At 45.8% G+C, this 13,659-nt stretch overlaps 1 protein-coding gene across 10 annotated transcripts in view; it reads left to right on the top strand.

Annotated features, from left to right (window-relative positions):
- ARHGAP17 (Rho GTPase activating protein 17) overlaps positions 1–13,659 on the top strand; it is a 41,380-nt gene that overhangs the window by 3,699 nt on the left and 24,022 nt on the right. The gene's annotated exons all lie outside the window — the stretch shown is intronic.

Below are 13,659 nucleotides of genomic sequence, written 5' to 3'. Positions count from 1 at the left end.
TGCTGCTGTTGTTGTTGCCATCAGGTTCTTTCTTCATCCTTTAGGTGCAATCCCTGAGTATCATTGTGATTAAAAATTATTCCAGACAACTGCTGGGGCAGTTTGGTTCTGGTGAAGTCACCCAAGATCAGACAGGTGGATTTTCTTACTGCCTTTGCTGGGAGAGATACTTGATCTGCCCTGAGGCTCTTGCAGTAATTTAAACCAGGGACAGGCAGCTCTGACTAATTAGAAATCTGGAAGAGCCCACAAAGTGCCTCAGAAGGCTCAGGTTTTATGCAAGAGGCTGACTTACTGTAGCTTCTGTGCTTGTTTCCCAGTGCTCAAATACAACTCCTTGTGTACAAATAGGTTTTTCCAGGCCCTGTACTCATGGCATTGCTCTGACTCACCAGGAGTTTTGGAACATGGCTTTTAATAGCTCATGTCCTGCATAAAAGTTGCTGTGCTGAACTATATTTAGTGTTTCTTCAAGCCACTTGGCAATGTGCAAGTCTTGAGTTGGAACTGGAGTTGTAATATAATTATTACATTAAAGCAAGTTATGTTAAAATGCCTGTTATCGAAATATTGTACAAGGAGGAGCTGGCTACATTTATCTGTACCTGGAAAACCTGCTGGAAAGCAAAAATTTCTAGTAATACTTCATGGAAAATGTGGATGGTCTGAATTATTCCTTTTTTTTTCTCTGCTGAAGCATTATTCATTGATTCTTGTCTTCCCCAGAATTGTTCTGTATATTATTACTTAAGGAAGGTTTTTCTGCTTCATGTTGTGTTGATAGTACTTTGAAACTCACTTTTTCAGGAGTCCAGGGTGGTAAAACAAGAGTGCATTCATCTTTCTTAATGCTTCCATCAATGTAACATTAATCCTAAAGTGCCATTTAATCTCAAATAATTTCTTCTTTAATGTTTTTCTGGTTCTTGTGTAGGGGAAAAAAATTGAATATGACCCCAGTACTTGAAAATCTCTGGCTCATCCAACAATCCTTTAATAGGAGTTAAATCTTCTAAGTGTTATTTATTTGCACTGCTTGTTGTGTTTGGCAGAGGTATTTGGAAAAGTGGTAAACAGCATTGAAATATTTCATATTTACGGGGAGTTTGCAGGTTGGCATTTCTCTCCATCAGAGTGCTCATGAAAAGAAAAATCTCATTTCAGTGTTTATAATCGTTATCTTAAGCATTTCCTGTTTATCTCCAAATGAAGTTCCAGGTCTCTAATTAGGAAATTAGATCTTTCTGGATGGCAGCTGAATCCAATGACGGGTTTAAAGGAGTCTGAGTGGATTTAATTAGGGGGATGCGTGTTCCTGAGCAGGGGCAGGGTTTGGGGCTTCAGGTCAGACACTGGTGGGAACAGTGTGTGTGAAAGCCAAGGCAGTGGGGAATGACAGCCTGGGGATCACTGTTGGAATAACCATCTGGGGAGTGGGGCTGTTGGACAGAGAGCATGGCAGGAGCTACCCAGGCTGAAGGGAGCTGGCACACACGGCTGCAAAATATTCCTTATCTGGCTGCTTCCAGGGTCCTGGGGGCTCTGCGCAGGCACAAAACTTGGCAAAGTGGAGTTTCCATGTGGGGTGGGAGCAAGTAAAGAGCTCAGTTGCCCTGGCAGCACTGCTCAGCCCCAGCAGGGTCAACAAAGTCTCTCGGTATCAGTGCATTTATCTGTTTCCTGCACCCTTTGGGGACCTCTGACACAATGTAATGGCTTGTGCAGCTTGGGAGTTGGATTCTTCGAACAGGACAAACTTCCAATTATAGAAAAACAGGCAGCTATTATGTGTTCAGTTTGGGGCTGCTGCTTGTGGCGAGACTTGGCACAGGTGTGGGGGGTTTGGGACTGTATTATCACAGTCATAAACCACAGATTATAGAAATAATTCCAGAAATTGATGGTTATAAATCGGGTCCAAGCTGTGGTCTAGATTGAATTTTGTGAGCGTGTCTGTTAATCCTGTTGATTAATGTCCCCTTCAAAGTAGATTGCTGAAGCCAAAGGAAAAATCACCTGAATTTACTGAAGATGAGGACTCTGTAGTGAGTTTCTTCCACTGTTCTGTCTCGTTGGAGAGCTTGGGAGCTGGGGAGACCTGTGAGGCTGAAATGCTGCTCTGGTGAGCTGCTGGATTGCTGTGCTGGAACCCCTGGTAGGACCAGAGGCTCTGGCTGTGAAGAGGAAAGAAAACAGTGTATTCTGGCCTCGTTTTGGTGTTTCGTTTAGGTTTTGTAAAGGCAGTGAGTTTATCAGGATCTCTTAGTTCCTCACGGGCCAAGATGATCTTGTGTTTAAAGTCCAGGTCATTAAGAATCCTGAAGATTACACACTTAAGAAATTACGTTGTGTGTTTTTAAGAAACTCTCTTTCTTGTGCCCTTACAAGGGCAGCACCAGGTTTTAAATCAATGAGTAAATAGTTGCTCAGCCCTCAGTTTAAAAGCCTCATCGCTTGTGATCTGCTTCCAGACCACATGAAACCTGGGAATGCCTTGCCTGGGCTGCCTCTGCCTTGCCCACATCCAGAAGCGGTGACGTGGGCAGGGTGTGAGGCCCAGGGATCCCATGGGTGGCATTTCCCACGTGTGTCCTCCCAGCTCTGAGCCAGGGGTGGCTTCTGCGTGGTGGCATCTGACAGAACCAGGTCTCCCCAGTATCCCATCTAACCTGCCTTCTGGCAGGGGGAAGCCATTCCCCCTTTGCCTGTCGCTCCAGGCCCTTGTGAACAGTTTCTCCCCATCTTTCTTGTCAGCTCCTTCAGGTACTGGAAGACCGAAGCTTCTCTTTCCCAGAGGAAACTAAACAACAAACTAAATTTTGTTGACTTGAATAATAAATGTTGTGAACTCCAGTAGGAGCCAGCTAAAGCCCGTTGGTCAAAGGAAAAAAGTAACTATATAACTTTGTGTCCAACTTGTGTGTCAGGTGCTGAGTGGGCAGTGGGTAAAATACTTGAGATTTTTGTTGCAGAAAAAGAAACTAAAAGATTCCAAACGGGAGGATTTGGGTAGTATTAATTGCCTTCTTGCATGCGTGTCCTCTTCTCCTTTGGCTCTGTTCAAGCTGCTGCTTGATGAAACAGATGAGAGGACTGATAAAACATTCACAATCCAGACATACACTGTGGGATCTGCTCTGACTGGATCAGCTTGGGCTCCCTATTCTGCTAGGGGTCAGGGCTGTGTGAGGATAAAGGGAGCCTCTGTCTTAAGAAAGCCTGGTCTTACAGTGCCTTAAAATGAAGAATAAAGAATCCTCTTTCTGTGCAGGTGATTCTCAGGTGGTTTCAGAAGGGTTTGAGGTGCGGGTGAGCTGGAAGGGTAGTGCCAAAGCTGGCACACCGTGCTCGTGTCACAGCACGTAACCGGAGCCTGAGTCACCATTCCCAGCCGGAGCTGCACTACTTCCAGGGGGAAGCACTTGGGGAAGCACAGGGAGCTGGAGCAGTAGGAAAGGATATTGTCCATAGGGGTTAGGTGCATCCAGGGTGGAGGTTTTAGTATCTGACATAACAGCAGAATAGGGAGGTAAAAATACACCTGAACGTTCCTTAGTGGCAGCAGCTCAGCTGAAGGCACAGGAGGTGTGTTTTTTCGTCTTGATATTTGTTCATATAAACAAAGTAATCCCCTTCTCTGGGCATGGATGATTCCTTGATTCTGACTTGATCTGATAGGGGTTCTTCAGAGTGAACAATTTTAATATCAGGTTATGCCCAGAGTCAAAATCTCGAAATAGTAATGATTTGATCTTCCAAAATAGCCAGAAGTGATGTAAGAGTCTGTTTCAGCCTGATGCTGTAATGGGATACACTTGGAAAGTGTAATGATGAAAGCAAATGTATTTCTTAGACACTTGCATGGTATTTTTAGGTTATGATAATGGATCTGGGGCTAGAGCTGCTTGTTAGAGGTTGTTGTACTAACAATGATAAAATGCCAAATAACAGGATCTTTTTAGGATGGGGTTAAATGAAAAGTGTCTTCGTGTGTTGGAAATGTTTTCTAATATTCTGCACAGTTCCTGGAAAGAAAATAATTGTAACTTAAATGAAGTAGCTCCATTTTTTTGGCATTTTAGGAGAACCTCCAGCCCATGGTATTGGGCCTTGTCTAAGGCAGCAGTTGGCACAGCTCTGATCTGAAATTATGGTAGTTTGATTAAACACCAGTTAAACTGGATGAGGAAGTCTGATTTTGGTAATTCAGAACCAAGTGCCTTCACAGCAGTTGGTGGTGACGTATCAAGTGATTTTAACAGATTACTGTTCTAGATTCCTCATTTTTCAGGCTGTTTGGCTGTTGTAGGTACCAGTCTTGAAGGCTAAATTTGATCCTCTATCTCTTCCAACCCAAACCATTCCAGGATTCTGTGGTTTTGATTAAAATTTATTCCTTAGGAACCAAATAGCCTTAGAACCCTGGAGTTTGTAGTTACTATTCCGTGGCTGATCCATTGGACAGTCAGGATACTTGTGCAACTTCTCCTTGGCCGGTGCTGCTTCTCACCAGGAAAGGGTTCCTCAAACCCGGGCCAGCTGGGTGAGGTCACAAGTGCTCCTCTCGCTGAGGTGGAGCCTTTTTTCCTGGATAGGGATTGTTGTCTGTTGGAGTTAATTGCACTGCAGAGTGACAGGGACATCCTGGAGTGACTGGAGGGGAGTGAATCAAAGAGCCAGCAGGGTGCACACGTCGAGATGCAGAATGGCCAAATGGCCTTTGGATCAGAAGGGTCAACTGAGGAGGAGTTTTTCCTTCTGTCTTGCAAATTGTCCTGTGCTCCAGATTGCTGCACTGAAATTTTTGTATACATAATCTCACTGTTTTCTCAAGATCCCAGTGATGCTTCCAGAGTGAAATTTAAAATTATTTGGAGGATAAGTGGTAGCTTTTACAGCTGAATTGGCACAGACAAGGTAGGTCACTGTTGAGAGCTGTTAATGCTGTTGTACACACAGGTAACATACATCCTCCGTGTTCAAAGCTAAGAAAGCTACTTTAGCCAGTGACCGGAAAATTAATTTCAAAGATGGGCCGGTTTTTAGAAGATAAATTGTCCTGCAGGCAGTTTGAAAAGTCACAGCTGAGATATGGCTGTGGAAAGTCCACAATTATTCAAATGCAGACTCTTCACATATAAATATCAAGCAATTGTTAGGCAACATCAATCCCCAGACTAAAAATTCTATTTTCTGTAGGAAATGAAGCTAAAAAACTGAATATTCTCACACAGAGAAATCAATGTGTGAGCTGAGCTTGCAGCTTCTGTTTGGGTTGAGCGTTCAGCTTGTCTGCCCTGCTGCAAAGCGATTTCACACGCAGATTAAGTGTTCTGAGCTGCTATTTTTTGTAGGAACAGAACAGCAGGCTAAGTAATCCTGGTTTTGTAACAGCAGGTCCAGGCGTGTGTTTAAGTGTGGGATCATAAACCTTGATTAGTGCGAGGCTCCTGTTTCCATCTCAGAAATGCAGGGATTGAGTTAACTTTCAGTTTCGTGCTGGAAGAGCAGAGGAGCCTCGTGGCAGGGTGGGAATGGCCCAGCTCTGCTTGTTGGACACACTCATGTGCTCTGTGTGTGCTGTGTCCAAGCAACGGGAAAACAGGAGCTGTGTCCAGCGCCGGGATCCCGGGGCTGGGCCGGGTCTGCTCACGGCAGGGATGCCGGGCGCTGCCGCAGCCTCGCCTCCTCTTGCTGAAACATAATCAAGGGCTGAGCCATTAATTGTTAATCACGGCCACGCTCAGGAAATCAGCGCAAAGGCTCCGTTGTGAAATCGTGGGCATAGGGAATAATCCCTGGTTTGTCACCAGCTGATTTTATATAACTTCAGATCGCCGAATTCCCTTATAGCCTTTTTACTGTTATTTCGAAGCTTCTAGCCCCTTTTTGCAGCCTGACTTTCTATTCCTTCTTCATTGTTCTGCCTTTTCTGCATTTCCTTGTTTTGCTTCTTGTGTTGATTCGGTTTGGTTCCTTCTCCAAGGCTTTCTCTTGCCAGTTTTGTGAATCCCCAAACTTAAAATAGATCAGGGTGGGCAATACATTAAAAAAGAGCAGCATTACCTTTGGTGAAATGATTGTTTCAGGACTGGAGTTTTTTGACCCTTATGCAAGGCTGAAATCACTGGATCCTGGAATGGTCTGGGTTGGAACCACCCCCTGCCATGGACAGGGATACCTTCCACTGTCCCAGGTTGTCCCACCCAACTTGGCCTTGGACACTTCCAGGATGGGGCAGCCACAGCTTCTCTGGGCAACCTGTGCCAGGGCCTCACCCCCTTCACAGGGAAGAACTTACTTTTTAATATCTAATCTAAACCTACTCGCTGTCTGTGTGAAGCCATCCCCCTTGTCTTATCAAAGTTGAAAAAAAGCAACTAAGTATGCAAAAAACGCCCAGGGTTTTTTCAGCAGTTCAGTGTATTTTGTTCATTCCTGTAGTGCATATTTTTCCTATTCAGACATGTCTGTCCTGTAAAAAGTTTGTCTGTGGAAAAGGCAGTGCTGCTTCTTGGAGTCCTTTTCCAGCAATTGATAGTGCAAGACTTCTGGGAAAAGAAATCATAAAGCTTAAAAACGTCTTGAGATCATAGTAATCCACCTGTCTTGTGGCTAGAGTGGAAATCGAGGACCAGTTTGGAAGTTCAGGAGATGCTGGAGAGTGTTTTGGTAGGTTTTTTTTATTCCCTTTTCACATGTGGAGGAGTTTCCATGTCAGCAGGTGGTTTGGCAAGGGGACTGCACTCTCTTAAATCTGAAAGCTGCCAAAGCCACATGTAGGGAATCCCTGAGCCCTCCTGTTATCCAGAGCTCTCAGCTGCTGCCTCGGCTCTGCTCAGACGTTCAGCTGCTTCGGGCTGCGCAGCAGTGCCCGGAGTTCTGCCAACCCTGATTCTTGAGCTGCCCTTCTGTTTGTTCCCAGTCCTTTGTGCTCGCACCTCTGGTCTCTGACTGGAAAATGCCTTTTCTCCCAGCCAGGTGGGTGTTGAGCCAGGCCAGTCCTTGGAGCTGCTGACAGTGGGGATGTTCCTGTAGGGCCAGGGAGATGGAGTGGGAGGAGGGAGGACACAGCCACTTCTGTCAGCAGCTCTGCCAGCTGATGTCACCTTGTGGGAATGAAATGTTGGCCCCAGGGTGCAGTTTCATGATCAGTTTAAGCTGATCTTAAGTAGCTGGCGTTGCTGAAAGGGACAGATTTCCCTGTCCCTATCCAGCCTGTGCTGGTGCCTCCTTCCCAGCCCATGGGGTGGCCAAGGAGAGGGCCAAGGCAACTGGGAGCCAGTTTCTTTTATTGGGTATGATTCCAGTCTGAGCTGCTGGTGATGCAGGGAGGGCTGTGAAGACCTACATTTGGGAAGGGGCTGTGTTTCAGGCAGGGCCTCTGGAAGGAGAGAGGTTGTAGGGAATTGAGTGAGGGGGAGTCAAGCATTTGCTCCGTGCCATGGGTTTGGCATGGAGGTGACTGGAGCTGGCACAGACCTGGGTGCCCTGGAGGGCCCAGGTGAGCAGCCCTGGCTGTGGAGAGCGGCCAAGGTGAGCAGCCGGGTGAGCAGCCCTGGCCAGGTGCTGGTCCTGAGGTGCTGCAGGATCCTTTCTTTCTCCTGGTGCCCAGGTTAAATTTCACCTGGAGCCGCTGCTGTGGCCTGAGCACTGCCAGGGCACAAAACACAGGAATCCCTGTTCTGGCAGCACCTACTGTTCTGTTGGCACACAGGGGTTGTAAAATTACGCCTGACATTCAGGAATAACAATTCAGGAATAATTTAGGTTGCTTTCTGCTGGACTGTGTCTTGTAGCAGAACTGTACCCAGCTAATCTTAGATAAACGATACTGCATAAGTAAGAGGTTGTTGCTTGGGAGGGAGGGAGGTAAAGACCTTGTATGAGAATAAACTTTTAAATGTAAATAAATACGTGGCAGTTAAATATTAAAAGCAGTTACCAAGACATGGTGGGGAGGATGTTTGTTACTTTTTAAAAATAAATTGTTAATAAACTGACATGTTTGGAAAGCTCAAGTTCTATTGTAAAGTGTAGCATGAGAAATGTAGATTGAAGTACTTGAGGGGGAAAAAGCAAAGCATAGGAAATACATTATGATTTGATAAGCTACACCAGAAACTTTTTAAAGTTTGTCTCGGGTTCTTTGGGGTTCTTTGGTCACTAATTTATAACAGCTTGTCGTAGGACTTTTTTCTTTGGGGAGCAAAACATGAGACCACTGCCGGATTTCACCTTGCCTGGATTTTAGCAGTTAGAATGTTAATCCCCTGCAGCAGCACTTGTCTTTTCCTTCAGAGACTATTAATAGTTTCACAAATCAAATGCGCTTCTTTTAAAAGAAGTCACATTGTTATTTGCCTGACGGAGGCCTGTGGTTTTTCAAAGTCAAAAAGAATATGGGGGAGAGCTTTAATAGCTGTGACTTGGTCCCTGGTATAAAATAGCAGATCAGCAGTCAGTATCTGATTTGCTGGGATAGTAGTTAATTGGAAGCACTGAATTGTAAATTTTTATTTGTACCCAGAAGTTCACAAGCTGTTGGACTAATCAGGCTGCTCGCTGAAACATCGCTTCCTCCCTCAATCAAAACTGCTCTAAATGGGCTTCTACTTTTAGACCACTATTGTAATTTTGCCTGTAGAAAGTTCAGCTTAAATTCATCTCAAATTTGCAGTACTGTGGCTCAAAATGATTTACCTGGCTTTGCTAGACTAAAGCCAACAGTGCTTTTCTTGAACTGCACCATATTTGGTGGAATTCTCAAGGTCGAATATGAAAACCACTCAGTGTGTGTTTTACAAGGAGGAGCTGTGCAGGTCCTTCCTGCAGTGCCTGTCCCTCTGAGAGTGGCCTGAAAATAGGATTTGGCTTGAGCTGTGGTTGTTCTCCAGAGCTAAATTTACTGCCTTGCTCCGGAGACCAGCCTTGGATCCATTTCACCAACGCAGGAATTTCAGTCCCGTCCTGTGAAGAGTCTGTCATGGGTTTCCCTGCTCTGCACAGGAGCACTCTGCTCTCCTTCCAAGATTATTATCTCCCTGAAGCCTGCTCTGCCTCTCATTAGAGCAGGCAGCTCCCTGCTCCCACATCCATGGCTGCAGTGGGAAATCAAAGCTGAGCTTTGAGAGTGAGTGACCAAGCACAGTTTGATGGGGGAATTCAGTGGAGATAACGAAGAAGGAGGGCAAAGCAGCAGCCCTGCTTTATCCACTGTCTTTATCCACTCATTGAGGCCAGAATTGTAGTTGTGCAGCTCTGAGGTGTTTGGATTACTGAAATATTTTGGAGGTGATGCACCAATTTAAAGCTCTTCTAAAGGACTGGAAGCACAGGAGTTGCAGCTGGTGGGTGAGTTCCAAAACAGCAGCCTTTGGTGGGATTTGAGTCACTGAAACATCTGTGGTGACCAGTTTACAATTAAATCAATTTTAATATTTGTACAAAAGCTTATATTGTTAATTTGGGTGAAAATGAGGATAGGAGGCAAACTAAAAGTTGTACTGGACTGGACTAAAAGTCCAGTAAAACGCTGGTTGTGTGTGGTGTTCCCTAAATACTAATACTGAAAGTGAGTGGTGACTATCACCTGACAGTGTTCTCTGAGTTAATTTTGAACATTTGAAACCCACTTCAGAATACTGATGTTTCTCTTGGGTCGTGCTGGTTTCCTTTCAAAAATTAGTCTAAGGTCAAACAGGGAGGAGTGAGTTTGTGGTCCTGAAACACCTTGGAGTTGTATTTTCTGTAAAGTTTGTCTCGGCGAGTGTTAGAAGAGCAAATCTTTTCGAAGGGAAATTGTCATCTCGTTCTGGATTCCTTGTTTTGGTACAGAGCTGCTGATTCTTTCATTTTTCCTGGCAGCAAGTGCTGCCTATTGTATGTGGAAAGCAGGCAGGATGTGCTGCCAGCCCGCCAAGGTGCTCAGTGTTACCTCACCAGTGAGCTGAGCTGGTTACTCCTGGTAACAAACAAGCCTTTGTTTTGAGGAAAAACCACCCAGCAGGGAAGGCTGGCTTTACTTCTGTCTCCAGACTGGGGAGGATGTCTCCTTGCTTCCACTGAGACCTTTCCAGGGTTGTGGATTTGTCACTGCCCTCCCATGGCATCACCTCTGCCAGGGCCCCCGCCCAGTGCTGGGTGAGTCAGGGGTTTGTTCCACAGTGGCATTTCAACTGAGTCACTTGTTCTGCTGGGAATGGCCAAGTTTTTATAGCTCTTGTGTCAGGTTTGCTCTCGTTCCTTCCTGGTCAGCCTTTCAGGAGTGTGGATTTCAAAGAGTCATGAAATGGTTTGGGTTGGAAGGGATCTTGAAGCCAGTTCCACCCCCTGCCATGGGCAGGGGCACCTTCTACTATCCCAGATTGCTCCAAGGGCTGTTCACTGGACAAGGGCTGGCCTTGGACACTTCCAGGGATTGGGCAGCCCCAGCTTCTCTGGGCACCCTGTGCCAGGGTCTGCCCACCCTCACAGGGAAAAATTCCTTCCCAATATCCCATCTATCCCTGCCCTCTGTCAGTGGGAAGCCATTCTCCCTTGGCCTGTCTCTGCAGGCCATTGAAAAAATCTCTTGCAGTGATTCTGTAGCTTTGACCTGCCTTGGAGATCAGCCCTGCTTCAGGAGTGATGCCCCAGTGATGGGCAGGACCAGGGAGATCTCAGATACTGTTTAGACGAAGCTTTATTTATTTTAAATTCACTGTGGCAGATTTAATAGACCCTCTTCGTTTTATATGTGTAAATGTAAATTCTTTCCCAATGGAAGATAAACACTTTTATCTCAGGAATTCCCATCTGCTGTTTCCAGACGTACAGAGAAGACTTCTGGCCTGGAAGTATGAAGGAGCTGCAAAATGACCAAGTGAGGGGATCAGTTTTTAACCTGTGGGGTGGGTGCTGTTCTGCCCACCCTGCTCGGGCTGAGCTACGCTCTGAGCTGCAGCAGAGCCCTGGGGCTGGGCTTCAGGCTAAGTCAGAAAGAAGGGGTAAAGTAAAAGGAATTAAAAGGAATTATACCATAAAACACTCTGAGAGCAGTTCAGTTGGGGGAACATGGAATGCGTTTTTAAAATGTCACAGCAAGCTAAAGTATTGTGTTAACATGTCTAGAATAAAAATACAGTCTTTCCCTGTAAAACCAATAGGGTTTTTGCTTGGAGTGAGTTAAGGCTATGCCATCCCCAAGTAGGAAATGGCACCAGCATTTCTGTTCCATATCCTATTTCATGCTAAGTACTGTATTTGCTGTCTTGAAAAGAAAATTTGCTTGAAGAAACAACAGTTTTGTTAAAAATGACAGTTTCTCTGTGTCCTGAGATCACAGAGGGCAAGGCTGGCTCTGTTCAGGGTTTTGGCTGAACCTGCCAGATGAGCTGTGCTCGGAGCCTGCCCTGCCCTTTGCTTCTGTCTGTTCCCACCCTGGAGCTGTGTCAAGGAGGCTGTTTGTCCAAAGGCTGAACTGGGGGAGCTGATTTGGCTGAAGAGCAACTATTTCTGTCAAATTATTCCAGTTATTATATCCCAGCTGAACCAGGGCTTGTATCCATGCAGGAGAGGGGCAGTGCACATACGAGGAGCAGCACACGAAGCTCTGCACAGTGGGCAGCATGTTGTGCTAACTGTGTGAAAGTACTGCTTTCATAGAATTCAGTAGCTTTATCCCCTTTTTTCCTTAAGAGGATTATTATAGCCATAGCAAATGATTGTTCAGTTCTGTTTTTACAATCAGTCTTTTAAAATGCACTGCTGATTTAAGACCTCAGTACCAGTTGATTCATGTCAGGGTTCTGGTGGTATAGCAGAGAAGCTTCAGTTCTCAGAAACTTCTTTCCCAGGGGAGCAGCTCTGTTCTGCTCCAGTGGAGCACTGCCAGGCTGGCAGATATTTTGGATTTGGGCAGCTGAAGGCCCCTGTACTGTTGCTGTGGTGGGTGGGGTGCCAGCCGTCTGTGCACAATCCAACATTCCTGGGCTGCTGCTCGTGCCCTGCTCTGTCCCATCTGCCAGCACCACCTCTGGGATTGCCACCTCTGTCACCAGAGGTGTGGGGAGGCTCTGGGCCAGGCAGGTCCCTGTTTCCCTGTGGATCCTGCCCTCCCAAGGCACAGGGACAGCTTCTGCAGGACCATCCTGTGGTGAGGGCCCCAGGAGGGGCTGGGCAGGGTGTGCTTTCCCCATTAGTAATGGCTTGGAGGGACCTCGTTTTGCAACCAGATTTAACTGCTTGGACTGAGTAGAGTTTAGCTCTGGGAATGTAAACAGCCCTGGCTGCTTCAGTCTGGCCTTCAGAGGCTCAGCTTGTGCTGGGCTGTGCTCGGGGTGTCCCATGGGGGAAGGAAGCTCCAGTCTGGCGGCTGGTGACCAGCTCTGCTGGGCTTGGGAAAGCCCTTGGGAACACTCTGCAGCTCAGGCTTCCAGTTCTTGATTCCAAAAGGATTTCTTCATTAGTTCAATTAAATATGGTGCAAATAAGCCCTAACAAGGGCTGAGGACAGAAGTTCAGCAGTGAAAAAGAAAATCTGTTATTTTTTAGAAGTTTGCTGCTTCTCTAATTAGCTGGCAGAAGGAATTAGCATCCCTCGAAGCTGTAGTTGGATATAAACTTCAAACTGGTCATACCTGTAATTCCAAGGGAGACAGAGGTTAATTCCAAGGGAGACAGAGGTTAATTCTGAAGGAGCCAGGTCCCTTTGATGGTTTGCTGCTTTTCCCTGTGCAGAGAGGAGATGGGCTGTGCTGCTATCGCAGGGTTGTGTTTTCTCTTTCATGGCTGTGATCACTGAAAAACAACATTATTTAGTGGCTCTTTCTTGGCTTCCCTATTAAAGGTGGAATGTGGGCCTGCAGGAAGGGTGAGGTCTTCCCTCACTGCACTTCCGAACCTGACATCATCACCAGGGACTGTTCTGAATCTGCCTGGCCTGGCCACGCTCCTGCTGCCATCCAGGGCTGGGGAGAGCATCCCACGTGGAGGAGATCTGGATTGTCCAGCTGGGGCTTTAGATCCTGGAGAAACCAGCTCAGTGTATGAAGAGAGCTTAAGAAAAATAAGTAAAATTATTTTGCACTTCACACAGTGATCCATAGTATGTGGGTAACCACACTTAAACTGGAACAAACTTCTGCTAGCACAGTACTAAACCATGGCTGCTTTTTATTCCACTGGATAGGATATCCTAGAAGAAAGGAAGGGAAGGAGAAATCAAACTTTGTATTACTAAAGTTGTATGGAAGCTCTGTTCTGATATTTGAGGAGGTTTGAATTAATGTTGTGGCTAAAGCAGAGTGGGTTTTGCAGGGCTAACATATATATGTGTGTATATATATATATGTAGTAATAAGTATAAATAATTGCTCTCTAACAGGATGTAATTTCCATCAGACAAAATATTTCTGTTTGGGTGGGAGAAAAGTTTATCAATCTTGTCTGTGTTTGCCTCAACAAATAAATATTCCAGTGCTGTCAGAGTATTTCAGCTGCTTTTGTCTGAGTCTGGCAGAGGTTTTGAGCTTTTACTTTATTCTGGCATTTAATTATTAAACACCTTATGGTTCACAACTAGTTCAAGCAGATAATGTGCTATGAAATTGAAGTCAAATAAATGCCTTAAAAACACCAACCCAAAGCTGCAGGAATCTTATCCTTGGAGGCTTTTAG

The sequence above is a fragment of the Coloeus monedula genome (assembly GCF_965178545.1).
Source record: "Coloeus monedula genome assembly, chromosome: 16".
Classification (NCBI taxonomy): Eukaryota; Metazoa; Chordata; class Aves; order Passeriformes; family Corvidae; genus Coloeus; species Coloeus monedula.
This window is presented reverse-complemented; position numbering and strand designations above follow the sequence as displayed.